Genomic DNA, 11,891 nt, shown 5'->3' on the forward strand with positions numbered 1-11,891 from the left:
TGATAACTCAAACTAGAAAGGCTAAACAGGAGAAGAGGAAAAGAAAACACATCCATTTTTAAAATAAGCTTTAGGGGCAGAGCAGCAAGGGCTCTATTCAAAGCATGAGGCAGACCACTGTGACACAATGTGCTCTAATTCAGTCTCCAGTATTTCTCCTTCCCTCCCCTCTTCCCTCCTCCTGTGCCCTTCTTTCTACTGTACTGATATTTCTGCAATTTAGTGTTAGTTTTATATTTTTTTATGTTGTCCCCCAAAATATGCAATCTTTCTAGATTCTAATATATTTATGATCACTGATGACTGCAAAAATAACAGGAGTGTTAATACCTGCTCAGAGTTTCATAAGCACCATTTCCAACTGCACCACAACAGCTTCAATATACACTATACTTCACTTTAGGATCTGTGAGAAGAAATCATGGTCCTTTGTATTTAATTGAGGGGGCATTCATTTACAAAACACCAAATGCTCAAATCTGCAGATGCATCCATATGATCACTGAGTGATTGGGTTAGATTTCAACCATTGGTTAATAGGTTGAACTGGCATTCCATGTTAGTGTTCAATTAAAAACTTTTTTATATTTAAGGGTGTCAATATTTCCATATATTTATAAACTTGATTTATAATATGTCAACTCTTTCCACATGAACTTACAATTTACAAAATGTTATTTTGAATTTATGACAAGATGACCTGATAATGACTTTCTTCACTATGTTTACCCTGTTAAGATGGAGCTTTGAGTATGATCATATTTTGTGAATTCTGAAAATAATGAACTAAGCTGGGTGGACATTCATGTGACCTTATATGAAAACAGTTTTCCTGGGAAACACTTGGTGATACTTATTCGAGAATGTAAATATTTTGTCTTAGTCAATTTTCTAGGTAGCAAATGATGTCTCAACTTTTCTAGTAAACCGAAGCAAACCACCCAACTGTTACCATCTAACATGGACTCAGCTAGGACCTCTTAACACCATCTCAGTTCCATCAACAACAGGCAAGTGTGCTGAGGATGGCACAGGCCATGCATATGTGGGGCTGATTCTTCCCACTGAGCTGCATCCTTTCACAGAAGACACTTAACCTACCCTGACAGCCCTTCAGAGCACACTGTTGCAAACACAGTGCCAAGGGTTCCAGCAGTCCTCACAAAAGATGCCATTTTCCTGGGGAATTCCAAACACAGGAAGGGGGATGGCACCTCCTACTGGGCCAGCACCACTGGGAGGAGATGGAGCTGCAGAGGGGCAGGTGCTGCCTCCCCGTGGGCCAGCAGTGGACATCCTGCCTCCCCTGTGAAGGTCTGTGTCAGGGGAGGGAAAGGTGAAGCTCGGGAGTCAATCTGTGCAGTCACTTGCAGGCCTCTGTCCCAGACACCACCACATAAGAGCACATGACACCTGGAGACACGGAGTGGCCTGTTCCAAAACAGGGTGGTGTCAGGAGGGCTGGGAAAATGGATGCCAGTGTCCAAAAGTGTTTTTTAACTATGTTGACTTCTACACATTCTTAATTTTATGCCAAGAACTTATCACAAAAAGTTTTCACTAGGGTTCATCTTTATCACTCACATGACAGATATACTAGTCGCCTGTCATCCAGAGTACATGCATTCCAAGACCCCCAGTGAACAATGACACTGCAGATACCTCTGAAAATAATAATGCATGTATATATTATACATATAATATATACACTATATATAATTATATATAACATATACATATATAATATAATATGTACATTAAATTATGATATATTGCATATATTATATATACATTATATAATATACAATATACAGTATAATATATAAAAAGTAATATACACATCATGTATAATATATATATGTATACATATAGTTTCCTAGACATATATACCTATGATAAAATTTAGTTTATAAATTAGACAAACTAAGATGATAACAACAATAACATAGAAGAATTAAAATACTGTAATAAAAGTTATTTAGAACTTAAAAATAAAATAAAAAGCTTATGAGTTAGGGATGTCTGTGTGCCCCTTTTAAGGTGGGTGGCACAACTGGTGGAGGAAAGGAGGTGCTCAGCTGGGGAACTCCTGACCTTTCCCAACATGTGTTGGCTGATCCTCATCCCAACCTCCCAGGCTGCATCGTCCTCTTCCCTCCACCTCCTTCTGCTCATGTCCATCACAAGGCCTTTCACACAGGGATGCTCCTTCCTGCTCCACTGGACTCCGTCCTCTCTCCTATGGGCAAACATCCTTACACACACTATTGTCACCTTTCATCTCAAAATATCAGGTGGGCCTGAATAGATGGATATGTATACATCTGCTAAATTCAAAAATTGCAGTCCATGTACCATAAACATGTAACCATTTAGACAGACATTATTACTTCATGTACATATGTGACTGTATGAGTGATGTGATCGTACAGTATGTACAATCAGGAAAATGTGAAATTACACTCCATTTATGTATGATTTGTCAAAATGTATAAATGCATCCTACAGTCATGTATAATAGAACAAATAAAAAAAGAATTAAAAATGTAACCATTTAGGGTGAATTCTAAGAATGTTTCCATGAAACTTGAGCTTGATATTGCATGTTATAAAAAGCAGCTTTCAGTATATAATCTTTACTCAAAATGTACTAAATGTTAAACCAACATGTTTAGAATTTCACTACCAAGGTTTCATTCAACATAGTAACATTATATATATGTATGTATATAAATATATTATTCATGCTATGTATATTACTTATACTATATATATGTATGTGTTTATACATTTGTACATATACACATACACATCATAAATTATGAGTCCTTTTTATAAATACTGCAGAGAATTTCATCATCAGGAAAGTCACTAATCTGTGGTACAATGTACCTTTGTAATTGTAACTCCAAATGTTTTAGAATTTGTTATTGTAACAAATGTGGTTTTTGTTTTCTCAGGTGTTGCTGTCATTAAGGCATGGGAAATTAGCACAGTGGAAGATATGACAATTCTTTTATTCAGAAGAAAGGGTCTGGACAGAAGTCAGCTCATCATTACACAGTTACTTTATTGCTTAATTGGCATTAAAATGAACGGTTGAACTGTTTAATAAAAGATGCAAGATTGTACATCCTTTATTGAGGAAAGCAGGGGCTTCAATATCACAACTAAAGAAGCACAGACCACGAGGGAAAATATTGACAAATTAAACCTGTTGAAATTTACCACTTGTGGGCATCTACCAAGTATTATACATCACATGAAGAGGAGACTGAATACTAACAGTTAAATAGAAATATATACCAAATCCAAAAGCCACCATCCCAAAAGCATTAAAAATATGAATTAATTTTTAAAATAGGATTGAAAATAAGTAGAGAAGAGGAAGGAGAAAGGGGGAGGAAGAAGGCAAGGGTAAGAGGAAGTACTAAGGACTGAAATGGAGCCAATTATATTCCATGCATGCATGATTATGCCACAATGAACCCCATTGATTATGTATAACTATAATGCACCAATAAAAACACTTAAAATAGAAAAGCAAGCAGATGGAAATATCGTGAGGCCTGTACCACAAGAGGAAACAAAGGCATATAAAATGTGAAATTATTCTGAAAGCACAAGATATGTATAAATTAATTAAGTAGTATTTTACATACACTATATTATCAGAGTAAATGAAAATATTTTGAGGATGATACGGAATGTCAGGAGTATCTAATGGGAAGATAACTGGTTCAAGTCCTTAGGAAAACTCTTTGGAAATACTAAAGCATGATCAACTACTCTGTTATAGCTGATGATTCCACCCCAAATGAAAAGCTACCTTTGATTTCCTTCTTTCGCCATGGAGAATATTCAAGTACCTTTATTCACAAAAGCAGAAAAATAGATACCACAGTTCACCCACCTCAGACAGGCTGCTTACTCTTAATGTCTCCAGGCACTGTGAATACTGCATTGCTAATAAATCACTAACTGCTGGGAACAGCATGACTGGTTCTGAAGGACAATGATGAGGGTAACAGGAAGACAGTTCAGTCCATTCAAGTCTGAATTTATCAAGGTCACAAAGAAGTGCTTTGATGTAATAAATTGTATAGGGATATCTCCAGGGGTAAAAAACTGCTTTCCTGTCCTATGAAAATGTCAGTTTTGTAGGCTGAAGCATAATCAAGTGCTGGCCATCAATCAAATACCAGCCACATCAATCCAAAGTCAGTGTCCATGATTAACAAGCCTCCTTTTTGTCTTAGTGTCTCTATTTTTTGTCTACCTTAAAATGAAACATGTCACAATATGGCTCACAGAGACAATCCAGGAAACACTGCTCCCCTCAAATCCCCTCTCCAAACAAATAACCTTGACCCCTTGTCTTATATCATGGCCACCATTCAGTGGTACAGGACTGCTTGTTCACATGTTGAAGGCCACCATCCAGCTCACTACAAAATGTAGCCTGGATGACCCAGGAAGATGTTAAGTATCCGTATGAGCTGGATAAAGGCACTCAGTTTCTGCCTCTTGCGTGATGTCTGGGTGTGACACCTGACACCTGCATTTTCTGCAGTCACCTGAAGACCTGGAGGAGAACCAGCCCTGAATGATCCATCTCACAGAGAACTGAGTGAAGTGCTGCTTTCTGTTCCAGCATCTCCCTTCCCTCTGGTCTCCTTGTAATTAAAAGTAGCTTTATTATTCTTTGAGTATATTAATGTTAGATACTCTTCTTATTATGAGAATTGAAGGACTCTTGATAAAGGAATCAAATGAACAGGATCAGGTTCATAAATCACACAATTATCTCAACACGCAAATACTATCAAATTATGAAAATTTGTAGATAATGACCTTAAATATGATGGATGCTATTATTACCTTGAATGATATGGCCCATCATTACCAGGTCCCAAAAACTGATTCACAAGCTAAGAATATTCTGTTTTTTGCCTGACAGTAGAATTAATGATAAGGCAGCAATTCACATGGCCCCAGGCACAGGAAGAGGTTTCTAGCCATGACCAAAGCTTGGTTTAAATACTATCCCTGCTCTATCTGCCTTCCAATTTACTTTATTCTGAGATGCACCACAAAATACATTCTAAAATCAGAACCCAGCTTCAGACCCTGATTCTGTGAGGAAAAGTACTGTGTTAAAAGACTTGATATCATGTCTCTTAACATAGTTAGCATGAAGCAATGGCAAGATTCTATCCAAGTTCAAAGGATCTGGTCATTACGTTCTATACTCATTTAGAAAAATGTGGGGACAAAGTGATCAGGCATTTTGATTCTCCAAGAATCCTGTTTTTTTTAAATGTACTCTAGAAACACAAGTCCAAAGAAAATGACAACACATCATGGTGGAGAAGCTGTCCTACTGATGAGCTTCCTCAGGGCTCCCTTCATATCGCTGTTCCTCAGGCTGTAGATAAAGGGGTTCAGCATCTGAGTGACCACAGAGTACATCACTGAAGCCACTGCAGTCTTCCTGGAGGAGTCAGTCACTACAGAGCTAATGTACACCCCAAATCCTGTCCCATAGAACAGGGAGACAACAGACAGGTGAGACCCACAGGTGGAAAAGGCTTTATGCTTTCCTTCTGATGAGGGCATTCTCAAGACAGAGGACACAATGTGAATGTAAGAGAAAATGATCCCAAAGAGAGGAACACCAGCAAATAGACCAGCCACCAAGTATACCAGGACATTATTGATAAGGATATCAGAGCAGGCCAGTTTGATGATCTGAGCAAGTTCACAGAAGAAGTGGGGGATCTCCAGGTCTGTGCAGAAGGACAGCCTCAGCACCATCAGAGTGTGGAGGAGGGCATGCACAATACTAATGACCAGGGAGAGTAGAACCAGGAGGACACGCAGGTGGGGATTCATGATGACAGTGTATATCAGGGAGTGACAAATGGCCACATAGCGGTCATAGGCCATCACTGCAAGCAGACAATTTTCTAAACCACCAAAAACTAAGACAAAGCAGACCTGGGAGAGGCATCCAGTGTAGGTGATGCTCTGATCCTGTCTCAGGATGTTCACCAGCATCTTGGGGACTGTGCTGGTGATTAAGCAGATGTCATTAAAGACAAGTTGGAGAGGAAGAAGTACATGGGGGTGTGGAGGTGGGAGTCAAAGCTGACAGCCAAGATGATGAGCAGGTTTCCCAGGATGGTGATCAGGTACATGGACAGGAAGATGTTGAAGATGAGGGACTGCAGTGTTGGGTCATCAGTCAGTCCCAAGAGAAGGAATTCTGAAACAGCTCTTTGGTTTACGGTTGCCATGTTTTTGAAGAATCTGAAGGCAAATATGAGTATAGAGGAAATAAAATGGAGAGACAGCTTCAGCAGTATTTGGAAATGCTTTAGCAAACCACACCTGCCCACCCTTGAACTTAGGACTTCTAGACTTCAGAACTTGAGAAAATAACTTTGTGTTATTATGCTGCCAAATCTATGTATGGTACTGGATTATGGCAGCCCTAGCAACTAGGACACCCATAAGGCCCCTCCCCAACATCCCTACAATATTCAGGAAATTTCAGGATATTTGATTACGGTCATCACCATTGTACTGAATTTAAGGCCAGCAGAATGGGAACTCCGTGCACATGTCTATGAGAATGTGTCCAGCAGATGACACACAGTAGACACAAGAGGCACAGGGGACTTGTTTCTCTCTCTCCTGTTTCTTATTTCCCCTCATTGTTTCCCAGGATGAAAGTCTAGTGACATCCTTGCCCTCAAGTTGAAAGGATTTGCTGAGGAACTCTGTTGCCTGGTTGACTTCAAGAGGAATGATTTCAGCACCTCACCTGGATATTGAAGATGGAAGGACTTTCCTCAAGAAATGTAGACAGGCTCAGTGAGGCAGCAGGCTCCTCTTATAGAGGAATCATCTCTGGGAAGAGGCCTTGGTGTTGTGTCCTGGTGGATGTAGGATTGCTGAGGGAGGGGGCCCCAAGCTGACTCCTGCAGTGTCTGTCCCTGGGGCTCAAATCCAGTGCTGCTCATTAGACCAGCAGTCTTAATCTCATCCTGATCTCAGGAGGGAACATCCTTCAACACAAACCCATACCTCCATACAAGTGGAGAGTTGAGGGTGGCTGACTTCCTGACCCCTTGAGGCCCAGCCCACTCCACCCCATTCTCTGCATTGCTTCTTTTCATCGCTGTTGGATGGACAGACACACATTTCACATGGAACTTTTCCAATATATTCCCACCTTCCATTTCATCTTTATAGAAAAGCATCTCTCTTCATGTCATGATATCACAAAAGACAATTCAAATTGAGGTGTGAATATCCATTCTATGTGTTCATATAAGTAATGGGAACATAAATACTAGCAAGCATGATATAGAAATGCAAACATTCATGGCTCCTCATCTTAAAATCCTTTGTATATGTACTAAATATTTGGAATGTTCATTCTCTACAATTTTACACAGAAAATCTAGTCAATTCTCTTTGGTGACTGCTGACTGCAGAAATTAGTTGCACCCTATTTAGAATTGAATTGATAGCTTTTCCTTGTCTAACATATCATAAATCATTGTTAATTATATTTGCCTTGCTATTCCATAAAATTCCAGAACTGATTCCTCCTATCAAACAATAAAATGCACCTGTTGATCAAACGCTCCATTTCTCCCTACTCCCTGCGTTGCATAAGTATTATCCCTGCACTGTCTGCCATCTCAACATGCTTTGCTGTAAGACTACACCATGCAAAAGGGTGCTGTCACTAGAACCCCTTCTACAGGCTCTGCCTCATTGAACCCGAGCTTAGGAATTGTGCTTAGGGAATTGAAGTCATGTGTCAAACCTGCAGAGATAGTCATGAGACACTGAAGGTTTCATAGGAAGTGAAAATGCACCAGGTCATTACATGATCTCCTTTTAGCAAAAGGTGGTGGCAGGAATATCAGGTGATCTGGTTCTCCAGGAATTCTGTCACTGAGACTCACTTTAGAAACCCAAGTCCAAAGCAATGAAGCATCACAGAGGAAACACTTTCCTACCAATGAGAATCCTTAAGGCCTCCCTCACATCCCTGCTCCTCAGGCTGTAGGTAAATGGGTTCAGCATCTGAGGGACCACAGAGTACATCACTGAGGCACTGCAGTCTTCCTGAGGGAGTCAGTCACTGCAGAGCTAATGTACACTCCAAAAGATGTCCCATAAAACAAGGAAACAACAGCAGGTGAGATCTCCAGGTCGAAAAGGCTTTATACTCCCAATGATGGTGTTTCAATCAACAGACATAATGTGAATATAAAATAAAATGATTCCAGAGATAGGAATACCAGCAAACAGACCAGCCACCAAATACACCAGCAGGTTATTGAGGAGGGTATCAGAACAGGCCAGCTGGAGGACCTGAGCACGTTCACAGAAGAAGTGGGGGTCTCCAGGTCTGTGCAGCACCATCAGACTGAACTAGGTCATGCACAACACAACAAGCAGGGAGAGTAGAACTAGTAAGACAGAGAGGTCAGGACCCATGTGGACCCTGTGTCTCACGGAGTGTCAAATGACCACAAGGTGGTCATAGTCCTGTATGGCAAAAAGACAAATTTCCAAACCACTAAAATAAAGAAAAACAAACTTGGGAGAGGCATCCTGTCTGTGTGTGTGAAGCTCTCATGCTGTGTTTGGAGGTTCACTGTCTTTGGAATGTGCTTAAACTCATGTCAGTAGAGCACAGATTGGAGAAAAAGAAGCACCTGGAACTATGAAGAATGGAATCAGTGCTGACAGCTGGAATGATGAGCGTGTCTCTCAAGATGGACCAGGTACATGCACAGGAAGAGGCTGGAGAAGAGGGGCTGACTCAGGATCATCTGTCAATCAAAGAAGAAGGAATTCTGCAGCAGATGTTTGGTTTCTAGCTTGCATGTGGTAGAGGCATATGAAGGAAAAGATGGGACACATGGAGCAGAAGGAACCAATAAACTGGATTCAGGAGTGGAGGCCTGGCTGATGGGTGAGGGCAGCTGTGACTCTGCAGGATGAGTAACCAGACTGAAGCAGGATTGGACCCACCTCAGAAAGATATGGGAGAGAATTAGGTGGGGCTATTTTTTGTTTGATTTGTATTTATTTGATGTTCAACATTTTTATTTTTTGTTTTTTTTTAACTTTAAAAAATATATTTGTGCATTTGTTTGTGAACACAGAGAAGCCCCTGCCAACCATGGATTTTACCACAATATCTCACTTAACATTTTTGGTGTGGCAAACGCAAGGGCCTGGTCCCTCCTTATTAGGTGCTTGCAGCACTGTGCAGGCAGGCACAGAGGCTGACTGTGTCAGTGACTCCTTTGCATTGTAGCCCAGGGTTTAAGCCACATTCTATTCTCATTTTATTTTTATTTTATTTTTACAGAATATATTTTGATCCATTGTACACAAATTGGGTACAACTTTTTGTTTCTATGGTTCTACACGATGTAGAGTCACACCATTCGTGTAATCATACATGTACATAGGATAATGATGTCTGTCTCATTCCACCATCTTTCATACCCCCACCCACCTCTCCCCTCTCATTTCCCCCTAATTAATCTACGGTTCCTCCATTTTTCTCTTACCTCCCATTCCCCCACTTCCATTATATATCATCATCCACTTATCAGTTTTTTTGGGATTGGCTTATTTCACTTAGCATGATATTCTCCAATTCCACCCATTTACTTGCAAAAGTCATAATTTTATTCTTCTTTATGGCTGAATAATATTCTATTGTGTATATATACCACAGTTTCTTTATCCATTCTTCTGCTGAAGGGCATCTTGGTTGGTTCTACAATCTAGCTATTGTGAATTGAACATTTTTAAATATACCTGTTGAACTTTTGTGGTAGAGCTGTTAATTGAGTTGTTAATTATACCTATATGCATGTATATATGTGCATTTTACATATACACATAAGAGAAATCATCAACAAAATTAATAATAGCACATCTATCACCTTCAAAAATTTTCTTATGTCCTATTGTACAGTTTTCTTGTCTGCATGCATTCACTCAGCATACTTACTTTGAGATTCACCACCCTTTCATATCAATAGTTTGTTACTTTTTATTGCCCATAGTATTCCATTTTTTGATACTCCAAGATTTACTTATTAATCTACCTATTGAAGACAAATAAGTTGTTTTTAATTTGGGCCTATTACATATGACATTGCTGAATATTATTGTACAGATTTTTAATATTCATGTACTTTAATTTCTTTTGGGTAAATATTGAAGTGTGAAACATTAGGATCAAGTGGTAGATGTTTTACTGACTGACCAGAAATGGCTATTTTGTTTGGATTTCACATATCATTGGCAATTTATTTTCTTCTCTTCAGAAATGTGTGATGTATCTATTGAAGTGCATATCTTTCTTAAAAAATAACTTATAATAGTCTTTATGTAATGATAATAGCAATTTTGTTATAAATATGTACATATTTATGTAGGCAGATACATATTCATTGTATTCATTGTAAATTCATTCTTTAGGAGTGTATCCCCATTCACATTCACGTCACAGTATTTTCTAGATGCCCACACAAGCATAGGCATAGTTTTCACATGGTCTACTCTGTAAATGTAGATCCTGATATATTTACGGAGTTCCTGATATTAAAACTACCTTCCTGAATAAAAGATTTCAGTCTTGAATTTTGTGATTGAGGTTGAAACCACCTGATATTCAATTTTGCCTTTGATGTGAGACATGTATCACATTTATTTTTATTTCTTAGCACCTTTTATTAAGTAGTCCATCCATTCACTACTATATGAATTCAGCAATACAGGAACGTTAATACATTGATGATTTCTAGACCCTTTTATGAACGACAGGGTTGTAGCCTCTATCCCTGCTTTAATATCATGTCTTACTTCTATAAAACACCAGTGGAGTAAAGCTAACTTCAATGTGGTAATAAACAATTTCTACAAGCTTTTTAATTTACAATCACAATGGTACCTTTTGCAACAGGTTAATTGCCTTTCTGGTGGTTTACAATTTCCCCCAAACGTGATGATGTTAGGAGGTAGGGTTGTGGAGGTACTTAGTTTTCTATGTGGTCATGTATGTGAAACCCACCATGGAATCACCTAGTTCTTTGAGAAACAAACGTCCATTGTTGAACCTCCACAATCCGTGGTGTTTTATAGTAGCAGCTGCTGTCAACTGGGAGTTATGTTCATCCATAAGTAGAGACAAAAGCAATTTTGGATCTCCAGTAGCAATTGGAAGGATTATTACACTGTTTATTATTTTGTCAGTGATTCCTTCAATCCTCAGAAATTTAATGAAATCACAGTACCGCCAGGCCCAACTCTGGATGCTGAGGATGCAGCAGGACACAGACTGAAGGATATCCTTGTACTGTGGGAACTTCCATCCATGAGGAAAGAAACAGTCAGTGAACAGGAAAGATGTGTGTTGTGGATGCCACGATGTGACACCGGACCTCCTGTATGGAGGAGGAATCACCACCCCAAGTGCTAGGAGTGCTGGAGGCAGACTGCTCTTTGCTGTCAGTCATTTCCTGGGACTGTTCCAGCAGAAGAGAGACTCTGCACTCAAGGCCCACAGAGGTGAACAAGTGGCACAGTGGCTGTGTTCTCAGGCACCACTGCAGTGAGCTCTGCAGCGGGCAGGAGCCTCTGGCACTGGAAGGTCTTGCAGCCTGTGTGCGTTGAGGAGGCTGAAGTACCTGCCCACAGACCTGGAAGGTCTAGGAGCCTGTGTGGATGAAGAGGCTGAAGTACCTGCCCATGGACCAGTCAGTGGAACAGGCCCTCACACTGGCTGGGGAGAGGAGGAGGAGCAGGAGATGGGACCCGTCATCATCACTGGCTCCCAG

The 11,891-nt window shown here is 39.9% G+C and overlaps 1 pseudogene; it reads right to left on the minus strand.

The window, feature by feature from the left end:
• Nucleotides 1-5,361: 5,361 nt before the first annotated feature.
• Nucleotides 5,362-6,299, minus strand: LOC124969130 (olfactory receptor 7G2-like; annotated as a pseudogene).
• Nucleotides 6,300-11,891: the final 5,592 nt, after the last annotated feature.

This window comes from Sciurus carolinensis, chromosome 17 (genome assembly GCF_902686445.1).
Source record: "Sciurus carolinensis chromosome 17, mSciCar1.2, whole genome shotgun sequence".
Taxonomy (NCBI): domain Eukaryota; kingdom Metazoa; phylum Chordata; class Mammalia; order Rodentia; family Sciuridae; genus Sciurus; species Sciurus carolinensis.